At 43.3% G+C, this 24202-nt stretch overlaps 1 protein-coding gene across 2 annotated transcripts in view; it reads left to right on the top strand.

The window, feature by feature from the left end:
- Nucleotides 1-24202, top strand: part of TTLL2 (tubulin tyrosine ligase like 2) — a 138922-nt gene that overhangs the window by 29478 nt on the left and 85242 nt on the right. The window lies entirely within an intron of this gene.

Genomic DNA, 24202 nt, shown 5'->3' with positions numbered 1-24202 from the left:
TGTCGGGAGGTGGCTCAGTTTTGGGTGGCAGTTACCGAAATGCTGGGTAAGATGGTGGGAGTTGAGATACAATGTCATATAAGATCGTGCCTACTGAATATACTGCCGACTGTTAAAACAAGAAAACGCAAATTCTGTGTGCTGGCACTATTACTGGCCAAACGTAGCATAGCAATATGTTGGGGTGGCAAAAAGACACCACGAGTAAAACAATGGGTACGTGACATGGTCTACTGCAAAGAAAATCTCAAACTGTATGATGAAGGTCTGCCGATACGAACTCGACCTACAGACTATTGGCATTATCTAGTGGATTATCTATCTGAGCAAGTAGAACAGGTAGAGCAGTGAGAAGGTAAACTGTATAAGATGTGACATACCATAGCTGTAATGCAAATACCAGGTTGGATAAGGAGTGTTGTAATGCAGTTCAGTTGTATGGGGCTGTTATGCCCCATTGTCGGACATTGTATGTCCACTGTTGATTTCTTTTTGCAAAATCAATAAATAAATAATAAAAAAAACAAAAACTGTTTGTAACTGCACCGTGTGTTCATATCTGCTACTGTCCGCGAATGAAACATCAAAAAAACGTAAAAACAAAGAAAATTAGCTAGAGATCCTAAACATGTGGACATTATACAATTTTAAAAATAGATTACAATTCAAAAGGGCCACAAAGATCCCAACACTAACATTGAAAAGAGAGATACTGTACCAAAAAAATCAAAAGTCAAACGATAGTAAACAAAAAACTTACCTCTATCGAACTGTGCTCTGCCTTGCTATGTTAGCGCAAGAATGAGTGAGTGTGAATAAATTAGTACAAATGAGTGAGAGTAAGCATGAGTGAGAAGTAGTGTGTGAGTAGAGGAAGAGGACGTATGTTTGACTAAAAGTGAGTGACAGAGTGAGATGGACTGAATGAATGAGTGAGCAACAGAGAGAATGGCTTATGGAGGAACTGATGTTAACAAGTTGGCGATGGAATATTGCAGGCTATTCTGGACAAAAGAGAGGGCACTCGTGGCAAAATAATGTCCCTGGCATGTTGGAGATAATTCTTGGCATACGGTGGCACAAATGGCCATATGTAAGCCCTGGTGAAATGGAGTTAATACTTGGAATAAGGCAGGATAACCCTGGCATATGGGGGGTCTGAAAACCAAAACAAAGCGCTTGTTATGAAAAACTGGAGGTAATTTTTTACATAACGGGTACCCATGATATATATGCAAGCATCAATAGCAAAATCCAGGCACTGGTATATCGAATGTAATTTTTGGAGTAAGGTAACATCCATGACAAAATGCTGGTCTTGGCAATACTGCAGGTAATTTCTGACATATGGAGGACACCAACAGAAAATTAGAGGAAAAAATGAGGTGAACCTCCAGGGAATGTCAGGGGGCATTGGTACACCACGAAATTACTCAAATATTTTGTGATTGCGCTTTCACAGCGCATGGCTTTTTAGCAAATGTATATGAAAATTGTGCTCTAAAAAGCACCTATTGACCCAATTTTTAAAAAAAAATAAATAAATAAAAACTATTTTCAAAAACCTTTGCAAAAAAGTAGTAATACTCACTTGCTTCGCTCTTTAAAATGTGGCACAAGTATTGTGGCTCACCATTTTCAAACATAACCAGCCGCCATTTCCAGAGACTGCTGGCAAAGCTTAGTACCGTCATGTCAAAATGTGCAGTAGGAGAAATTACTTGCAATTAACTAGGGGCCGATGGGTTGGGTCTCAAGTGCGTACAGCATACTTCTTGCACTCTTCCAGTCCAATGAGTGGAAATACATCTCAAAGTGAAGTAGAGATCTGAACAGAGACACTGCGAGAAGGAATGGGGATACGTTATTTAGAGATGATACAAATAGCATATCAGACAGTGCATCTTACTGAGTCAGCGCTGATAATCGTGAAGTGGGGGGTGGCAACACCCGACAAGCTGTATAAAATAATCTTTGAAACAGAAGAAAAATGTCGGAGGGTTTGTGGAGGCAGTGTAAGGAGCTCCACATAGAGTTGACATCTCTACCTCTGAGCACATACTGGAAAGAAGGTGCCACTCACCATTAAAGATCTGATAGTTTCTCGACGGGAACGAGCACAGCTACAATTATCTTGGGCCTCCTCCGGGCAGGATAGGAAGAGGTTAATGAATGTCCATTCCTGGAAATTAGTACATCAGCTGTCATCAATGGCAAAAATGGCCGCGGCACGGCACTTGAAACAACTGACCAACCCATCTTGGCCTACGTGCTGGAGGATCTGGAAAACTGTACCTGGTGAGAGTAAAGAGGGAACATTTCGGCAATAAGGCTGTCCGTCTTTAAATACATGGAGGAATAGAATCGAAAAGCAACATGTCACGGTACGACACAATTTGGCTGGTTGAAATGCGTGACATTTCTAGTCATGACTACGGATGCTCTGTGGGTACATTGGGACTTTGATGCTGGCACTTGGGTTTATCGCCCTTGCCCTTGTCGGCCACCAGCGTGCTATTAGGCGTATTCGCGACGGGAAAAAGTGCTGTGCACGTCGCGCGCGCTTGTGCTTATTCTAGCAAGCACATCAGTTTTAAGACTTAAACTTTTAGTGCAACTTATAATCATAAGCATGCCAAGGTTTTACAAGGCAGACCTCATGAAACGGCTACAAGAATGCCGCTCGCTTGGAGGAGATTGTTTGTTTGCCACAACTCTGCTCGTGCTACTGGAGTAGAAGCTACCTGTTCCATCACTGTGTTCCCTGCCGGTGTGAGGAGTTTCCAGCGCGAGGCCGCAGAGGAGGCGAGAGGCGCGGCCCCGGGACTGCGAGGAACAGCCTCTAACATCTTCAGCTGTGTCCTCTTCCCGGGCGAGCCGCACCCCCTCCCAGTGCCACGCTCCCCCTCTACCCGGGAGTACTTTTGCAAGAACAGTGACGCGCAACGCGGGACGCGCGCGGGGCCAAGCGCGGAGCTAAGCCCGGGCAAAGGGCGGGCCCTCTGTGGCCCTCAGAGGCACGAAAAGGCCAGGCAAGGCCACCCCCTTGACACCCATTGCGTGGAGACAATAAGGTACTGTTTTAAGCTTTGACTTCATTACATATAACATTGTGCTGATGACATTGGCCCGTCAATTCGCCGTAGCTGATTGAGATTCATACCTCATAGTATTGCCACTATTGAACTCATCCGAGTTAAGCTCTGAAAACCTGTCCAGCCCTAGATAGCCTTTAACAGTTTGTTGCAAATATGGGGAAGAAACTGGTACCTGCTCCCACTGAGCCATTGAACACCTTAGACTCTTACCTAGTACAAGTGGTTAGCAGCATCAACAATAAGAGAAGGCAATCTCTTGGCTTGAGCCAATCGCCTATTTTGCCTCCAGAAAGCCCTTCTACAAGTGTATTGAGCACAGCGACATCGGACATACCGCAAGATAATCCCCTTACAAACTTAGCAGATCCTACTCCTCAAGATAATGGCAGTGAGGCTGATGACTCAGACCCATTAATGGATCTAATAGATTTATCAGATAACACAGCTGCTGATCCCAACCACCAGATAGCCACAACGGATGAAGCCCAATTACCCCTTCAGCCTGCAACACGGGCAGTTAGAGCCTGCAGAAAATCCCAAAGTAAGCGGGGAGGGAAACAACAACAAAGTAGGAAAAAGCCGGCCACCCCACCCCCAAGACGTGAAGGGAATTATGCGGAGCTTGACATTGATGTAGAGTCAAGACGCATTATCGATGATGACCTATTTAACAGGATTCAAGACATGATAGACATTAAAATCAGGACTATAATTAAGCCCCTGATCGGGAAACTGGACAAATTAACATCTGAGGTCAAAAAGCTGGGTGGGGTACACGGCAAGCTGGCTGAAGAGGTAGAGAATTTATCCTCCCTTGTTACAAACTTAGCGGTCACGGATGTGGAGGTTATCCCAACTGAAAGTAATCCACAGCCAATCCATCAAGGGCCGCTGCCATTGCCACCATCTCCATCACTACCCGTACTTAGACAGGAAATAGAAGCTGGAGACCCCCACATCAGTACAACTGCTGTTATAGTGGAACCACAACAGGAGGATGTCTCAGCCCAATTCATTTTGGAAGCCTCTCCAGTAGTACTGGTATTGGCAAATGTCCCTGTTCTATCACATGATAAAACTGAGTCCAACCAGGGTCTTAAAGATAAAGCACTACATTAGCTCACTAACAACATGCACATGGCAAATCAAGGGTGTGATAAACTGGCAGGAGATATCGTTATGACTAGGAGGGTATCTTGGATTGGGACTAAACCAAAAAAGTTTAAAGGGGATTGTGTAATTTTAAATTTTGGCAATGCTGAGGTTCTCCCAGATATTTTGGCCAATATTTTCCCACCCCAACGTCGTAGTGGCTCCATAATTCCACTTACCCTTAAATTCTTTTATAATGAGACTCAGCTTCCTACCTTCCCCAATATCCCTAGATATAAGAGATATACCAACTTCAGTAGCTGGGGAGAGGGCATCAGACCCCGATATTCTAACGATCGTTCTCAACCCATAATAAACTTTGAGTCAGGAAGACGTAACCACCTAAATGAGCCAAACATCAGGCCTGCATTTGCACAGGAGACAAGAACACATGGCTGGGGCTCTGGCCCCCTGGGTTACGGTCATAGTGGTCAGGGCAATAGGCATACCAACTGGTTTAGAAACGATCAGTTTTTGACACGTCCAAATACTCCACAACCCATGTGGAATTCAGCGCTTTACGGACAGGGTCAGGTAGCCACTCCCTTTGAGTGGGGATTTGGAACAGGAAATAGGTTTGGTCCCTTATCTGACTTAAATACATGTGATTGACTTAAAGGTGGAGTCGATCATGAAAGGCTTGGGTTGAATAATCCAACTCTACAAAGTGGCCATTTAAATATTATCGAACACTTCAGTGATCCTAGTCACATGGAAGTATTAGAGCCCCAAGAGCCCTCAAATCCCGACTATCCTCCGATTTTACATCGGTTGGAGGCTTGTGTTAAGCCGAGTACGATTAGTGAGGATACACAGACCTTTTCCCTAGTGGAATCTAATGAGGGATTATTAACGCAGCACATAGTTGAAGGGGATGCGGAAGGGGCAAACAAGACAAGGACACCCACTGATGCCTGTAAGATCTTAAGTTGGAACGTAGCAGGCTTAAATGCAAAACTTCAGGACAATGCATGGTTGAGCTTTGTCTCAATCCACCACATTATTGCCCTGCAAGAAACTTGGGACACATCAGCCAATCTTTGGTGGGATGGGTTCACTAGTTTCACCAAACCTGCAGTCCCTAGCAGAGCGAGGAGAGCTAAAGGTGGCCTAGTAATTATGTTTTCCCTGGAATTAAAAGGAAGCTACAAGCAGATTATTACTGACTCTGACAACATCTTAATCGTTGAAAGGGTGATTAATAATATTAGCAGGACCTTATTCGTCAATTTTTATAATTCCGGGAATAGCGAGTATAGAGGTTGTAATATCGCTAACCTAGACAGTATTTTAAACACAGTATCTCAGAATATCAAGTTTGTTTTTGAGTTTATTTTATTAGGCGATTTTAACATTCACTTATGTAACTTAGCCTGTAAGGGAAATAGTGAAAATGAGCTTGACGAGGCAGCCTTACAGGGACCTCACTTTGAACATTCCGCACAGTGGCAGGAGCTTGAAGAACTACTCGCTAACTATGACCTGTACGAACCTGAATGTGGCCTGAGAATGCCAACTTTTACTGGCACTCAACATGGGACAGTGATTGATTACATTTTTGTTTCACTAGGCATTCTAAATCGGACTATGGATTATCGCACAGTTCTAACACATTATAGCGACCATAACCCCGTATTACTTGAAGTGGCCTGGGGAGCTCAGATGGGGGTATCACCACTAACTGTAAAACTTGCACACCCCCTGAGGACCACCGATCAAGACAGACGAGTGAAGTGGGCTAAAGTGATCCCGGAAAACTTCTATGGAAAAAAACTTCCCAAAAATCAAAGACAATGTAGAGATTTGTAAAATATCTGGCGCCCAAGGGGAAAGAATAGTAGCAGCATATGAGGCTATATGTGACCAGGTGTCAAAGGATCTGCTAGCCAAACCTATAAAGGGACCCCCAGGACAAAAGCGTTGGTTCGACTCTGCATGCTCAAAAGCTCACAGAGATCTGTTGGTTGCCCTAAAAAATGTGCCTAGGGTTAAAGATGATATTTCCAGACTAAGGAAATCTTATAAGGCAGCCATAAAGAATCGTAAGGACACCATCAAACACGAAACATGGGAAAATCTCCTTTCAGCGGCAGTGCTGAAGGACAGTAGGAGATTTTGGGAGATCATCAAACAGCCCCTATTCTCTGAAGACAAAAATGCACCCATGGATTGCGTGATTTCCGATGAAAAGTGGCTGTCCCACTTCAAAAATGTCTATGGGGGCGATGAAGAAGGAACTAAAAAGGCCCCACTACCCTTTGCAGTTGTATCATCTTTAATCCCCAAGAAGTGGAAAAAGCGCTTTTGGCAACTACAAAACACAAGGCTCCTGGCCCCGATGGAGTCCCTGCTGACTTTTTTATGTATTCACCTAAACTGTGGGCAGAGGTCATGTCAAATGTGTTTAATGCAGTCAATGGTAACCCAGCCCCCGCCTCGTGGGCCAGATCCACCATTGTCCCGATTTTCAAAAACAAAGGTCAGCGGGACGACCCTGTGTATTATAGGCCCATATCCCTACTGGACTCAACTGTAAAAATCTTGGGGAGAGTACTTTTAGCCAGATTGAGGGAGAACGTTGAGGGTTGCGGTGGGTTGTCTGAACTGCAATATGGTTTTAGAGAGAGAAAAGGGACCATTGAGCAATGTATTAATCTGCATTTACTAATCTCCAAATACACTGTGGCCAAGGAGGGTTCCGTGTTTCTTGCATTTATGGACCTCTCCTCGGCCTTTGACCTGGTCAACAGGTCAAAACTATGGTTGATCCTGTTGGAGATGGGTATTGATGAAGCTTTGGTCGCGTTCATGGCCACTTTGCATCAGGAGCTTTTTGCAGCCGTCCGAGTGTCAAATAATGGCAGATGTACCCCATTGTTTAAATCCTTAAAGGGGGTACGGCAAGGTTGTATTTTAGCCCCCTCGCTTTTTACCATCTACATTAACGGCCTGGGGGCACACCTGCGAGGCCAGGAAGCGGACGTCTCCCGTGCAGGAGGGGCCCAAATCCCGGCACTCCTGTACGCGGATGACGCCGTCTTGATTGCTCGTACCGGCGTTGGCCTCCAGCTCCTCCTAGACGCTTTCGGTTCTTTTATGGAAAATCTGGACCTTAAGGTCAATGTCGCTAAGTCACACACGATGATAATGGGGCGTGAGTGTACTAAAAAAAGGCATAAATCATTCTTCTGCAGTGGGGTCCCTGTCTCTAAGGTAACTACATTCCCCTACTTGGGCGTACTGTTCGACCAAAAAGGATCATGGGGCCCACAGATAAGAGCAAAGAGGCTGGCCGTAATTAGATCATCCTCCGCGCTCTTGGGCTTTGCTGGTAAGTTAGGAGCTAGGCCCATGGAAGCCCTCTTAAAAATCTATAAGTGCAAGCCTGTGGCTATCGCACTATATGGGTCCCCTTTGTGGGGGTATGTAAATCTTGACCCTATTCAGAGAGCTGAAAATAGATTTATTAGATCTCTTCTCTCCGTACCGCAGTCAACCCCAACCTATTCTATTCACAAAGAGGTGGGCCTACCCTATATATCAGATACGTTGAGTCTAGCTCCCCTGACTCTGTGGTTGAAAATGTGGTTGAATGAAGATCTCCCTTTGAACCATAAAATATTATACGATGTTTTATCACTTGACAAATACAGCAGTATTCCATGGTTGGCCTATTTAGCTAAATCATTTACAGATTTGGGCCGTCCGGAACTTTTCTCATGCCCAGAGAAAATTAGGGCCCAGGACTTGGACTACATAAAAAAGTCATTCAGGGAAAGGAAGGAAATGAGCCGTGAGGAACAAGAACTGTTGAAACCAGCAGTAAGGGCTCATAGCCTCCTGGTTAGCGCACCTTTACTCGCACCTTATCTAAGCTTCGTCACATTCCCTTATCATAGGTTTTTATTAACTAAGTTTAGGTTTAACCTGTTACATTTTTATTTAGGTTCCTTTAAGTGCTGGCAGAAGCTAGACCTAGCCCCTCCTTGTAGCTGCGACCATTTTTCCGTGCAGGATACAATGCATTTTGTCATGTTTTGTAGTTTGTATCATGAGCAGAGGAAAAAATATTTGCTCCCCATCCTAAAAGAAGCGGGTTTCACACAGGTGCGCCCGGCTTTACTCTATCTACAACTCCTGTCAAATCCTCGCATTGCTTTCTGCACTGCTAACTTTTTGGTGGCCGCCGCTAGGGCGAAAGCTGCTGGCCAAATTTCACCTTAAAATTAGTGGTTTTATTATGTCCTTTTACAAATGAAATGTAAATCTGTTTTTTAATTATGTATATAGCTTTTAAATGTATTCAGATTATTGCTTTTCATGAAATTGTATGAAAATGTATCGCATGTCATGTTTTTTAGTGTCTTTTTATTGTTTTTCGTTTCTTTGTATGACTTGGAATAAGTCGAATAAAGATATTCTGACTGACTGACTGGCTACAAGAATCCTGCATGCGAATCACAAACTTTACGCCAACCGCTGTACTAAAGGGCTATAATTCACGAAGGCTGGGCCAATTTCTTCCACAGCTCATGTCTTCCGTATTTGGGCATTGCTTATGCATGTATGAAAACCCATCAAGTGTTATAAATGTAGGTTGACTTTGTTCTCAGAGACATAATGAATTACACATTTCTAATAAAAGATTATCCCAAGCAAGGACCGGACTTGTTAAAAGGATACAAACAGTGGGAGCTTTGTACTACTATCCCGCCACATATAGTTATTCTGTTTAAAATACTTCCCCGCTACGGCTGCGAAACCAGTTATGCAGTAAGTCGATAACAAGCACATGATATTGGACCGCCCTTCGCATGATGAGGATTATGCATTTGACCATATGCTGAGCATGCCTTAAAGAAGTGAACTACATTGCTGCAATGCTTTAGTCTTATGAGGTTACATATTGGAACTACAATCCAGCTTTGCCTTTTGGCATTGTTTTATTTTTTATTTATTATCTTTAAATAAAATATTTAAAAACTAAAAGTGGATTAGAACTATGTATTATTTTCTACAGAGAATTCATTCAAGAAATCTCTGCAACTTTCCAAAACAATCAATGTGTCTAGAAAACGGAAATACTGTTGTGTATCAAAACCATGTCAATTACTTCTAAAGTGCTTATGGCTATCAATGCAATTCATCAATTACATTTCGATCATCAATCAAACTACAGCTGGCTTAACGCTAGCAACAGGAATCTTCTGTACTGTTTCCTCGGTATTGCTCCTCTCGTCCTGATCATTCAAGAAGCACAAATGTATTCCAAGCCTTGTTGAACTGGCTTCAGTTTCAGGCCGCCAGCAATGCACTACAGAGAGCTCTTGAACATGGTAACTCATGTCTAGTGGGCAAGCAACTAATGCCTATAGACTGAGTTATGCTGAAGAAGCATCTAGTAGGTAAAATACATATAAAAAAATAAATTCCTTAAACGCAAGTGGTGCGCACGCGCGTCACCGCAAGTGCTACCTTGCCTGCCACCAGCTTGCTATTACGCGAAAGTGTGCGCGCGATGGGAAAAAGTGCTGTGCACGTCACACACGCTTGTGCGCGTTCTAGCAAGATGGTGGACTGCAAAGTAGCGCTTTTTGAAGCAGCTACTAAATGTCTCTCCGATCAGCGCATGCGCGCCGACTCAGCAAGACTTAAAAAGTGATTCAATTTATTTTTTGACTCTTAAGTCCTTTAAGAACAATTATGTTGTATTGCTGAGATTAGTGGGAGACTTAGGGGTCTTTCTAGTAAGTGGTCATGTGATTTGCGGTTTACTCGAACACTTAAAGCCCTTAATATGCTATTTTTTATTTATATGAATCCTGCGAGTTTAAAAAGTAGTATAGCAAGCGCTTTATTGTTTTTTGAGCAAATAATAGTTTTTTTATTGATATCATTTAGATTCAAAAATGTTTTTCTAATGTACCTTTTTGATAAAATTTTAAATATCCCAAACTAGAAAATATATTCTAATAATTGAATTAATCAACAATAGTTCCTAAATGTAAGGCTTGTTACATCAAACATTGTTCTAATAAAAGTTCACAATGGTGAGACGAAAATCTCCCAAATCTTTTAAACATTCCTTTCTCACAAGAAGGTATACAGTTCCTTACATGTGAGTTATCAGCTGACAACTCAATAAATTCAATTCAATTCAATAAAAACTTTATTCGGCCATGTTCTGGCCATAAAAGTACATTTCGCGTAAAAGAACACATACATTTTAAAACAACACCACAGATATAATTAAAAGCACAGTTAAAATACGTTCGTATTACAATAAAAATATTCAGATAGGCCCAAGTCATTACTGTTATCAAACCAGATTTTTCCTCTTACGAATTGCCCCTGATAAAAAACTTGCAACTCCATAACAGATGAGTGGAGAAGAGAGCATTTGTAAATAGATCAGTGCTGGTCTATACTTCTGCAAAATAGCAATCTCTAAAAAGTGGTAGAATATGTTTAGCTTGCAGCTCAGTATAAAAACCACACAAAAAAACAAAGTGCTACAGGTCTTGGTCATCTCATGCGCATGGTTGCAGGGTGCCTAACTTTGCGAAACCTTTGGGTACAGTTAGGGACCATCGGATACAATTAAATCTGAATCTGGATAAAAGAAAACGATGATGCAGATTATTAACAAAAGGCCAAAAAGGTTGATTTAAAATTCCAGGACTTATAATCATAAAATGTCTAGATATAGGTTTCTTAGTTAATTTACTTCCCTATCCAGTTGTCTCCTCGTATTTTTTTTTTTTTTATATAGCTTTCATGTCTTCAGGGTGCAGCTTCCTTGGTTGATTAAATAGCTCTGGTTGACCGAGAGCTGAAAGCTGTCTGGAGACATATTTTAACCAGGGAATATCTGCAAATCTACCTAAAATCATGCAGTTCTCTAAATTAATTTGGTTTAGGTATGGCTTATCTCTTGACCAAATTTCTAGCTACCATATCAAGGGTGCTACAGCAATATTTTCGGTCGTGTAGCCCTGCCTTAATTCCTCATGTACCATGAACGCTGGAATGCTGGAAGGAGCAACTAAGAGTTTACTCAGGTGTTTGTTTTTAGCTCCTTAAACTTCATTGCATTCCTTGTGACCTCAAACCACACTTACAATACACTGTTATAGCGAGACATTTCTCATTATAGATCTTCAGCAGTGGTGGTATAGGTTTGCTCCCTAATCTTGCGAAATCCAGTGAGGCTCCAGCTGCTTTTGTCAAAATGTTTTTCTTTAGAGCACGCTGTGCCCACACAGGAGCCATTTTAATCAAATAACACACCCAGATATGGGTATGTTGGTACATTGGTTAGCACTCTACCTTTACATGGAAGGGCCTTTTTCCCTCTTTTTAGATTACCAAGTGACATAATTTGAGATTTAGTCAAATTGACCGTAAGGTCAAGAGCTACCATGAAATCAATAAAGGTATTAACTAAAGATTTCAAAGCAATCGGAGTCCTGGCGAGTAAAACTGCATCATCTGCATATGAAAGTGCTGGAATTGATTTAGAACCTACTTTTGGGATGTCTAAACATGAGTTTGATAGCATTGCCCCCAGCTTATTTATGTAAAGTGTAAATAAAACCGGTGCAAGGATGCACGCCTGCCTCACTCCCCTTTTTACATTCCAGGGTTTAGTTTGGGAGCCATTCTCGTTATACCTTACTGACGCAGTCAGGTTAAGGTGGGACCAGAACAAGGAACATGCTAAGTTCCTATCCATCCCAATTTCAAGCAACATTTGCCATAGCTTTGACCCATTTACCCTTGTGGTAGACTTGGCATCTTTTGGCGTGTTTCCCCCGAGTTTTTGCTTTCTTCCCTCCCGGTTTTGACTCTGTTTTTGCTGGTAAAACGTTTCTGTGAGCTTTTCGTACTGCTGATCAGTGTTAAAGCGCTGGTGCTCCTGTGGTAAATTGTGTTATGATTGGATGTGTGACTTACTTGTCAGTCCACAGTAAAGGGCACTGCTGGTGCCGGGGCTGGTGAGTCAACCTCTACTTGTGGGCCTGCAGCACGGATTGTGACACTCATGTACGTAGCCCAAAAAAGGTATAAGTGAATGAAGTTTGGTATGCCTGAACTCGGCGTCTAAAGACGCAGCCTTTAGCGAGGGTGCCCTTTTCATTCTGAGTTCATAGAGGCCACTTTTGGAAAGTGGGTATTATTTTGCTCGGTCATCCTGTGTGCCTCTGCTGGAATGTGGATTGCCTGTCTGGTTTTTGGATGACAGGTGGCTGGGAAGCAGGTTGGCTCCTGATAGTCTTGGTAGGTCAGGAAAGGGATAAATAGACCTGGGTTACAATGGGGGCAGAGGTAGGAAATTTCCTTAAACCTCAAAGGGCCTGGTCTGCCTCTGACAAAGCTGTCTCCACCTCCCGCCAGGAATTAACGCCAGAAAAAGCCCCCCAAATGGTTCTGGCCAGACACCGACACCCTCTGCCTGGCAGATCAAAGGATTTTTGTGTACAAATACTAGGTCCCAGACCCCTGAACATTAGAACTCATCTGAATCAAGAAGACTGCACAGAAGAAGAGCTGGAGGAACTGCTGAAAGGAACGACCGCTTTGCTGCGTGCTTTGCTGGACTGTCCTGCAGTGGCTGCTTCAGTCTTGGGCAGTGAAAGGCCTGGACTGGACTTTCTGCAACCGAATTGACTCTCCAAGGGCTTGAGGTAGAGCTTGCCCCTGTTCACGAAGTCTCAGGAACAGCAAAGACTTCAGGTTCTTCGACCCGCAGCACTGGGGACTGTGTGGTTTGTGCTGCAACCCAAAGACCACCACACGACGATATCCACGACGACCCTGCCAAACCCGTGTCCTGAAGGCACAGCAGAGGGCACCGCCGCACCACGACCCTGGTCTCACCGAAGATGCCTGCTGACACCATCACTGAGCCGCTGCTTGCACCGCGACCTGTGTGCCCCGTACTCCGCACCCTCCTGCTTCACTCTGAAGCTTTGGCACAGCAGTGGGCACCGCCGCCACACCGCACCCCGACCCTGGTCTTACCGACGCCGCCTGCTGACACCATCACTAAGCCACTGCTCAACGACGCCGTGGCCTTCCTGACGCCGCCACTTCCCACCGAAATAGATGCTGCTGCCTGCACCATGGTTCGGGGGCACCGCTCGTAAGTTACACGGCGCACCGCCCTCATCCCACACCGCAGCCTTGGCCCACCGACACCGGTGTCATTGACTCTAATTCGTCAGCCGACGACAGCGATTCAACAACGACCATGCCGCTGCTTGCACCGTGACCTGCTAGCACCGTGGTCTCCCCGACGGCGCCATCTGATGCCGCCACCGAGCTGCTGCTCGCACCGTGACCTGGGGGCACCGCACCGCTGTGCTTCACACCGCAGCACCTGGCGCCTGTTGGCGCCAGCACTCCGGTTCCCATCAGAAAGGAGCTCGACCTGCAACGCGAGTGACTTCAAGGGCCCCATCACCCAGCATCTCTGAAAGGTACTGTTTACTGGTCCTACTGACACTGTAGTTGGCCTGCGACCCCGCGGTTAGCCAGAACTGTTTTTGGCTTTAATTGTTCACGATGGCGTGATAGCCCCAGACAGAGCTATCGACATCAAGGAACTATTTTTGAAGCATATTTTGTTAAGTGAAGATTTTGAAGTATAGTATTGTGGATTTTTATCGGATGTGGTCTTGTCTTAAGTATATACAAATTGGATATTTTTCTAAACTGGTGTGGTGTCCTTCTGTAGTGTGCACACTGTTTTACTGTTGGTTATGTGCAAATGCTTTACACACTGCCTCTAAGATAAGCCTGGCTGCTCGTGCCAAGCTACCAAGGGGGTGAGCAGGGGATGTTTTAGAAGTGTAACTCCCTTATCCTGACTAGAGTGGTGGTTTCTGCATCGCTTTGGCGCAGGTTTCATCTGGCCAGAAATCCCATTTCCAACACCTATCAAATGCGGACGTTAAATCCATAAAAGCCAAAAACATACGCCCTCTTTTGGCTAGGGTATATTTGTCTGTGATCATGAGTAGGTTCATACATTGCTCCACTGTACCCCTGCCCTTGCGAAAACCAAATAGTAGATCGTACAACACATCCTTTTGTTCCAGCCAAAAGCTTAAAGGTTCTAAAATTGCGTTGCCCATTATTTTTGCTGCAGAGTCCAACAAGGAAATTAGACGATAACAAGCAGGATCGTCCCTAACACCTTTTCTATAAATTGGCAAAATCACCGCCGTTGACCATTAGCAGGGTTGACCTACCCTAGTGGCCGCATTGAATACCTCCGTTAGAATTGTCGCTCATGTACCCGAGTCTGATTTATAGAGGTCCATGGGTATCCTATCGGGACCGGGGTCTTTTCGTGCAGACATATCCTCAATCGCTTTCTGAAACATTTTATATCAAACCTTAGAGCGAGTGGTGCAGCATTCGGTACCCAGAAGGGGCTTGTTTGTTCTGTTTCAACCTCTGCATATATCTGTTCAAAGCGACTAACCTATCGGTCGGCTGGAATTAAGCACTCTATTCTTGTCGTGTTATTTTCTTTAAAAAACGAGCTATTTACTACCTTCCAGATTTTTGCACAATAGCTTGTGCACTCGCCTGCGTTAGTTCCTCCCATGCTTGATCCCTTAAAGCAGCCTTCCTTAATTTTAAAGCAATATCATATGCTTTCCTTCGACTGTTAATCATCTCGGGATCTCTAGGTAAACTTTTTAATGCGACCATAGGGCTTTGTGAGCTTTAGAGCAATATGCATTAAACTACTTAACCTCCTTTGTACCTGCCAAGATCTTTTTACCTGTTAACTTTTTACCAATCAGCTTTGTTAATTTGTCATAAGCCTCTAGTACTTCTGTAGGCTTGCTATGTCCTTTAAGGCATTGCTCAATATCCTCTTTGCCCTCAGTGTATAACTCTACTAAAAAGAGCTTGGGGACAATTTTCTCCCATCTTATTTTCAAGCCTGGTCCATGGGCCGAAAATCCCCATTTGCGAAGGTTTTTAACTCCGCACCCCAAAAGACCATTAGACCTTTGGATTCAGCAATGATGGGATTATGGTCACTAAAACTGGTTCGAGCCATCCTGACTTCCTGCATATGTTGGTATAGGGGGGCTGATATTACAACATAATCTATAGTTGAACCTCTCCCTCCTCTCCCAAAGAACGACGGTATCATCTCTGCTTCCTCCCCAGGCTCTAGACAGTATACATTATTACTTGCTAATAAACTTTCTAGCTGGGTACCTTGGGGGTATGTTCAAAATGGGCCACAGGTTGCAAGTCTTCATAGATCTCCCCATCTAACAAACATTTTGATTTGCAACAGTGAATATTAAAATCCCCATTATAATTGTTTCGAAGGGAGCATGTCTCTCCTGTGCAAGGCCCTCTATAAAACTTTTGAGATCATTTAAATGTTCACTATCATGATCCCTACAAAAGGAATTGGAAAAATGTACAATTACCAGAGTTACACTACCTGGAAAGGTTAATTCGACTGCTAATAGATGAGGAGAGGAGGTAGGCAAAACCTTGATTGTGCATGACAGTTTAAGCGAGATTAGGGTAAGCAAGCCACCCTTTACTCTTCCTGCAGCTGATTGAGATGCAGATTTAAAATAAGTGGCAAAACTATCCATTACATAGGAGTCGGACTTGTCCCATGTTTCTTGAAGTGCGATAATGTGACCCGGCTTTATTACCGCTAACCACTGTTCATCGTCTCTTTTTGCTTTCAGACCTGCAATTTTCCATGTCCTGAAGGTACACACCAAAGGATCTAACATTTTGTCATAAGGTAGTTGAGATGCACTAGTCGGTTGTGCTCATAAAGGAGGGTTTATACTAGTCACTGTCTCAAAAGGGGTTGGCTCTCAATCCCCACTATCCAGATCTCTTAATGGTGCAAATCTGTTAGCGAGAGGGATTAAAAGATTCCTAGTGGTGCCCTCTTCTTGTGATTGTAATAACCTTCCTTGGGGCCGAGGGTATCTATTTCCCTCAAACCTAGGGTGTAGTGGCCCTTGTAAATAGAAAAAAGGAAGGTGGAAGGGCCTGTATTCCTGTGGACAACTCTGCTCTCATCTGGCCGTTTAACATGGCTCTTACGTATACAGGATGGGTTACATTAACCACAATACAGGCCCCACTCCTATCTTTCTTTGTGGCTTTCCCCACCCATCCAACTCTTCTGGCCATGACAATATGGGGGGCAAAAGATCGACCATTTGATTGTGATTTGTCCAGCCAATGTATCACCTGTGTATTAAATCCATTGTTGTCTCTTTGGAGTTCTCCTGTAAGGTAGGAACTCCTACTAAGACGGTCACAAGTGGGGCTGACTCAGGAGGCAGGTGTAAAACCTCTGTTCTCGGTCTCACCAAGCTATTTGGTTTAAGAGGTTTTGGGCCAATGGGCTCATTCCCATGAATCAGTCTAGTTTCCTTAGGCACAGCCCTTAGTAATTCATGCAGAGCTGTGTCTGGGGCAGTTACTTGGGCCCAACTATTTTCGGGATGACCGGTCCTTCTTTGTGTGCTTTTTCGGTTGCTGGGTCATTTTCCTGCCTCTACCTCTTTTCTTTTTTACTGGTGGCTCAAATAAGGAGGAGCCCTCGTCTTGGTTACCATCAACCTCAGCCATTAAATGGATGGCAACCAATGGTGACAGCATAAGCTCACCTTGCACTGTTTGTGATGGGGTATGCGATGGTGCCAGGCTTGAGGGCAAACTATTCAGTTCCAACGAGAGTCTCCGCTTGGTTTAAGCAATTTCATTGGACAAAACATTGGCAGCCCTGGTCGGAAATGAATCAAGAGTTGTCACCTCCGCCCCCACACTGGACCCTTTCATGGGCTGCTTCCTCTTAGCCATGTCTTCCCTTACAGTCGACGGGCTAATTGTTTCACAGACTATTCTATTCAAGATAAAAGCGATAAGATGCAACAGATTGTAGCTAGGAAAGACAGAAATGCTGGACACTTATGCACAGGCTAGGATTTTCCCCATAAATGAAATCTGTCCGTTAAAGAGAGTTCGGTCTCCGCGTTCACTAAGTCCGGGCTACCAATAAAGAGAAATACACAATTAGTAGTCACCTAACTACACAGGGATCAAGGAATACGGGTCAGTTGGTTTTCTGGACACTCCGTGCAATACCCGACACCTCTCAAGTTTGTTTGACCTCACAAATAAAGATTTACTTAATTGTGGTCCTGGCAGTGTTCAATAATCAGCAATGAAAACTTGTGGGCCAAAAGAAAGAGGGGTGGCCCAGCCCTGGCTCTTCCTGACAAGGACGTGCCCTCCCTTGGCCCGCGCACGGCCAGCGCGCATCCCGCGCATCAGGAGTGCAGAATGCCTTAAGAGGCGTGGATTGGCCACAGGAATTTCTGGGACTTGCAGTCTCCAACGATGCAAGTGATGGCGGTGTCACCCGCGGTGGCTCCTTTCTCGCTGGAACCGTCCTGCGGCTGATGGTGGTGGTGCGTTGGAGCGGGCAGACAGCGATTCGCCCTTGAAGAGCAGGTTCCCTGGGTGGCAGCAGAGTGTTTTCTTTAATCAGTTCACCCAGTGTCTGCCTGTCTTCTGTTACAGAAAAGAAGGAGAAATGGAGAAAGGAGGAACAAATATACACAACTGATTTTCAAATAGGTGACAATAAATTCTCCTATTGTTTTTGTGGCAAAAGTCCACTGCTCAATCAATCACACATTATCAATGTCATCACTAACACAAGGGGATAAGATGACACATTTTATTTATTGTAATCAAACCAAAATATTCTCATCTCATTTCTTTTTTTTATCAAAAAACAGAAAAAAAAATTCAAGGCAATTTTATGCACTGTACACAAAAATACATACCTATGTACACACCTATATACAATAATTACATACAATAAACGACATATACACTTTATACAATGAACAAAAAATATATAATGAAAAACACTTTTTTCATTTTTTCACCCTAAGAAACAATAAAACGCTGAGTGACCTCCTATTCAATCTAGGGGGTACACTAGGAGGTAGTCAGACACAACAGGCTCAACGCAAAAACCTCAAAGAACCTAAATCTTCAAGTGTATCCAATGGCATAATTTCCCAAAATTAATTCAAAACAAAGACTTCTCCATATGGAAAGTGTCAACACGGTCGCGTTTCGGCCTTCCAAAAGGTCTGGCCTCTTCAGGACAGGCCGACAAAAGAACTCCAGGAACGCAGTTCCAAAGCGGCAGGCCACCGGAAGCTCACAGAGGGCCAACTATTTCTCATGTGCGTCAGGTCTGTATGCGCTATTGCTCGCGTCTAGCTCGGGGTAGTAAATATCCCAGGGCCACTTAATTCGACGTGGGTCACTCACTTGCCACACACACTGTGTCGCCAGCGTGGTCCCTTTGAAGCCGAGAAAGATCTAACATAATTGAAGAAATGTCTCTGACAAATCACTTTTTTGAGAAAAATAATCTTTTAAAGATCTGGAAGCTTTTCACTAAAATATGTTTCCTGATAACCTAATAGAGAGCCTCCTACTTTACATTTTGTATTGAAATTTGATATGCCACTGGGTGTACTGATGATTTAGGAGTGCACCTCGGAGCTGTATTATGTTTATCCACCCCCAATTATTTTTTGTAATAAATCCTGCAAGATTTGGTAGTTGGAGGAGAGTGGTGAAGGGTTGCTGAAAATGCTAGGTACCCAAAGCGTTGACAGAATGTAATAACACATGCTGGCAAGTTTTCTCCTTTTTAGAAACATCAAACACATTATTAAAATTTGAAAACAAACATGTGGGTTTAATAAACACTGCTTAGATTATTCCTGTCCCAGAATACTTTTTACAACTAAGGCGAACCCAATTTCAATACATTTACAATATTCTATCAGGAGTTGAGCTGGTTATATGCAAGTTAAACATCAGAAATGTGAATAGAACAGTACCAAATAACTATGTGACTTTGAGTAAGATCCACAGAAATGTTCTACAACTTCTATGCAAATTTGTACTCAAGTTAAAATTATTCTTACCACCACTAAGTGGCCAAACCGAACTGCAAGCATTTTTTTAAAAACTATAAATGATCTAAAGTTACAAAGGCCATCAAAGTGAGCCTTCATACCCACATTTTGTTACAAGGAGTTAAGAAAGCCATGAATTAGTTTAAATCTGATGGTTCTTCAGCTAAATTCTGCAAAATATTTTGGACATCTATTTCCCAAGCTACTATTCTATGCTAATTCATCGCACAATACCTCCAAGACTCCTTTTGTATTTCCTAATTGTGAATGGTTCCTAGAGCAAACTGATCATCACAAACTGACTGCTTACTAAACTAAGAGGGGACGATATATTAACACATTCGCAAATACTGATCAAGCTGCTTTCAAAGATCAAACCCAAACAAATTTGACTTTATAAAAAGATGCCTGACGTGCAATAAAATCATGCAATTTGAAAAAGCAATAGGAATGCCTGGATTGGCAGTTGTTGAAGCACTTCATGCTGAATGACCCTTTGATGCGATATCTTGGGCTTTTCTTGCAAAGGTAGAGACATGGTTTGGCATTGAAGAGATTGTAAAAAGCAAGCTAATGACCTTCATACAATCCCGTACAGGCAGCAGTTACAATAAATGGTTTCCACTTTTCCACTATTTCCCTTACAGAGGTGCCAGAGTAATGTTCATTGTCAACACTCCACTTCCTCTTAGCATTATAGACATTGACACATGCTGTTCACCAGAGACATGATATCAAAAGCATCAAAATTGGGAACTGCAAAAAGAACCTGGCATATGGATTGTTGACTACCCCAAGGTGATAATCTCTTTCTGCTACATAACTTCCTAACCTCTGTACCTGGTGACCTTCCCCGGGATGGCTCATCTCTACCCAGTCATGTCTTTGTTCTCCATCCCTTGTGCCAAGTGACCCTCTGCTCCTGTTATCACACATTGTTGCTGTTAGATCTAGCATCTTTTGGTGTGATTGCCCCTGTCTTTTTGCTTCTGACCTCCTGTTTGTGACTGTGTACTGCATTTCGTGTTTGCTGGTTGTAGGACTCTGGACACATTCCCACTGCTGATGAGTGCAAGTGCTCCCTGTCTAACTGGTAAATTGTTTTCTCCATGATTGGCATATTTGATTTACTAGTAAGTCCCTAGTACAATGCACCAGGGGTGCCCAGGGCCTGTAAAACAAATCCTACTATTGGCCCTTTAGTAATGACTGTGCCATCCACACAATTAGCCCTGCAAACATGTATCAGGCCTGCCACTGCAGTGCCTGTGTGTGCAGTTTTAAACTGCCATGTCGACCTGGCAAGTGCACCCACTTGCTGGGTCCAAACCTTTCCTTTTTACTATATGTAAGTCATCCCTTGGTAGGCCCAATGCTGCCCAATGGGCTGGGTGCAGTATATTTAATGGGTAGGACATCGACTGGCGTGTTTTAGTTAAATACTGCTAATTTCGTTTTTCACTATTACATGGCCTACCTCTCCCAAAGGTTAGCATTGGAACTGCTTTGTAACCTCTTACAAGGGTATCTGCCAATTGGGAGTAGATAGAGACTCGGAGTCTCTGAACTCACGATTTAAAAATACATATTTGTGAAGCTGGTTTTTTAATTGTACGTTTGAAAGTGGACATTTTCTTGCTTAACTATTCTGTGCCTCTGCCTGTCTGTAGAATACATGTGTGGGTTGGCTGACAGTTGAGATCTTGTGCATTCACTCCAGGTAGTCACACAATGGAAGCTGAGGTGTTCCTTACATATCCTGATGGCCCATCACCAGGCTAATGGGCCTTCCTGAGCTTGAGTGGTGGGAGGAGTTATCAATGACAACTGAATAGTGCTGTGCCTGTCCTCATACAAAGCTGTCTCCATCCCCCTGTAGTGTGTCTGGAGCCAGGTCAGGGAAAGGCAGGGTCTTGTGCACTACAAAGACTTTCCTTTGAAATCTGCCTACTTCGAAGGCAGAAAAGGATATGAGTACTGGACCTCCTACACCACAAACTCAGAACACTTCTGGACTGACAATATTCTGCCAGGAAGAAGATCTGGATGCTGTAGGAGGAGCTTCCACTCTGACTGTTGCTTTGTTGTGCTGGCCGGATGGTTGTTACGTCTGTCCTGAGACTGAAAGGACTGGATTTTGCTTTCTGAATCCTGCTTCCAAAGTTTCTCCAAGGGCTTAAGTTGAACTTGCCTCCTGGTAGAAGTCTCACGGCCAACAAAGACTTCAGCTGCAACCCCTGAACCCCTCTGCTGTAAAAGCACTACTTGGCAAGTGGTGCCAATTCCAGTTGCTGGGCCCTTGGAAGTGAACTTGGGTTGCAAGCAAGAAGAAACCAAAGCATTGACCCCAATTGACTTTGGAACCGGCGCTTGTCTGCAACTCTGACGCCATGCCACTGCCTGTACCAGAACAGTGGTCCCCCACTCAAAGCAAAGATCGGACTTACAACGCAGGACCAGATGATTCTGCAGTGCCTTCGAAGCACCATGACTGTGGGAGTCCCGAGCACCGCATCACCGAGGTCCGTGGCGTATCGCTCCAGCGCTGCACCGTGGCCTCGTGGTTCGACATCGACAATGCAGAATCGAAGCCTCGCAGCTTGACCATAGACACCACATTGATGCCGCATCACAGTAAGGAACAAAGGTATTGCACCGGCAACCACCACATCACCCTCCCCTGCGTGGCAGTAAGGAACCATTGACGCATCACCTCCCCTGCATGGCATTAAGGAACCACTGATGCATCACCTCCCCTGCGTAGTAGTAAGGAACCAACGCTGCAACACCTTCCCTGCATAGCATTAAGCAACCAACGCTACATCACCTCCCCTGCATAGCAGTAAGGAGCCAAAGCCGTAGTAGCAACCACCGCCTCACCTCCCCTGCACTACAGTAAGGAACCAACGCCGCATCTGCCTCTGCGACGCCTCACCTCCCCTGTGCTTTGTATCGTCTTTTGTGTTCTTGACGCCTCCAAGGTACTGTACTGGGGTCTGTCTGACCGTAACTGGCCCTCGTTCCTTCAAGGCCAGACTGACTTTGTGGAGTCGTTGATGTCATCCGTAACCAAATTGCCCCAGTCAGAGCTACATGATTTCTAAGAATTACATTTGAAGTAAATATTACAAATGTAAAATCTTGACTTGTGTATGTTGGTTTTTTGTAGTTTTGGTCTTGTTTGTATTCAGAATAATATTGGCTGTTTCTCTAAAACTGGTGTGGGCTCCATTTGTATGGTTTTAATTGTATGGCTGTTTCTCTAAAACTGGTGTGGGCTCCATTTGTATGGTTTTAATTGTATGGCTGTTTCTCTAAAACTGGTGTGGGCTCCATTTTTATGGTTTTAATTGTATGGCTGTATGTGCGTACAAATACTTTATACATTGCTTTTAGGATGAACCTGACCGCTCTTTACCAAGCTACCAAGGGGGTGAGCAGAGGTTATCTTAGCTGTGTGACTTCCTTACCCTGACTAAAGTGGTAAGCTTAGGTGCATACCCTAGCCAACCAGAACCCCATCTGTAACAATTGCCATTTACAAGCTTAAGTAGATCAGTGTCAGTTCCCAATAAGCACCCCAAGAATTACTAATTCTCAGTCAGCTCACATCAGTGATAGCCTGTTCCCTATTGCGGGGGCAGGGGTAAAGAAAGAAATGGAGCATCTCCTCCAACTATTACATATGGTTGTATGTTTCCACCTCCGGGCTAACTTCCATAAGAGTGAACTACATCAATGCCACCACATTTGTAAGTTAAGAATATGCATTTTACCATTATTCCACTACCCCATCCAACACCCATTTTAAATTAAAGTAACATTAATTTAATAATTTATATTTAAATATATTTTACACAGTTATAACCACAGTTGTATCTCTAGTCTTAAAATGTATTAATATTATTAAAGGTAATTACTAATCTTAAATATAACCCATATGTTGGCCCATTCCTACACCATAATTCATTTAGATAAAATGAAATTAAAGTAAATATGTTTTCTCAGCCTGATGCTAGCCCTTAACCTTTAATTAATTTGAAAAAAAGTAAATCGAATAGGTATCTGTAATTTAACGTTAATATTAACCCTAACTGTTATATTTATTTTAAATGAATTATACATTATCCGACCCCAGTAGTTACCATAACCCCTTATTTAAATTAAATAGTTATGCTTAACAATACCCTAATAAGAGCTACAAAACTTAATCTAGTTTATTTTTGTTTATATTTTTCTTATTAAAAAATGTAAGTTAATTTATTTAATATACCCAAACGTTGAATCATTTGAATTGAAAGATGTAAAATTATATTCAATTAAATATATTACCATTGCTAAAAAAAATCATTAACCGCTCCTCAAAACTTATGTTGCTATAGTGCTTACCTTTCATGACGATGTATTTGCTTCTGTAGCAGTGATCTCCCTATTATTGCATCAACGTAGCGCAATTGATGTGTGAGCCATTGGTGTGGGCCATCGATGCAGTGGGTTTCATTGGCTCCCAGTGGCACAGAGAGTAAAATGTAAACTTGTCTACTACATTCAAAGCATAGTAGGGACTGGGGCAAATAATACTTATAGTACATGTTACTGAAACACGTATCTTTAAATAGCACCCGATGAGCCGCATCCCAGTATAACCATGGGTGCCCACTGCTAAGGATGTAGGTATGTTCATATGGAATTTCAAGAGATATACTTCATTCTTCAACAGTGCTACGAAGTGGCTCCTTTGGCAAGGCCGCGTTTTACAATACATGTGAATATGTTTTTATGTTTCTTCATTTGTTTTTGTATCCCCTCTTGTCTCGTGTAGTGGTCTTGTGCTTGGTGTGTAGGGTGCTTTGAAAATATTAAGTAAAATAAAAACAAATGCAGAATTATCATATTGCTATTTTTGTGTTGATAAAACCTGATATA

This window comes from Lissotriton helveticus, chromosome 6 (genome assembly GCF_964261635.1).
Source record: "Lissotriton helveticus chromosome 6, aLisHel1.1, whole genome shotgun sequence".
NCBI classification, from domain to species: Eukaryota; Metazoa; Chordata; class Amphibia; order Caudata; family Salamandridae; genus Lissotriton; species Lissotriton helveticus.
Note: the sequence above shows the minus strand (reverse complement) of the source record. Positions and strands in the feature narration are given on the sequence as shown.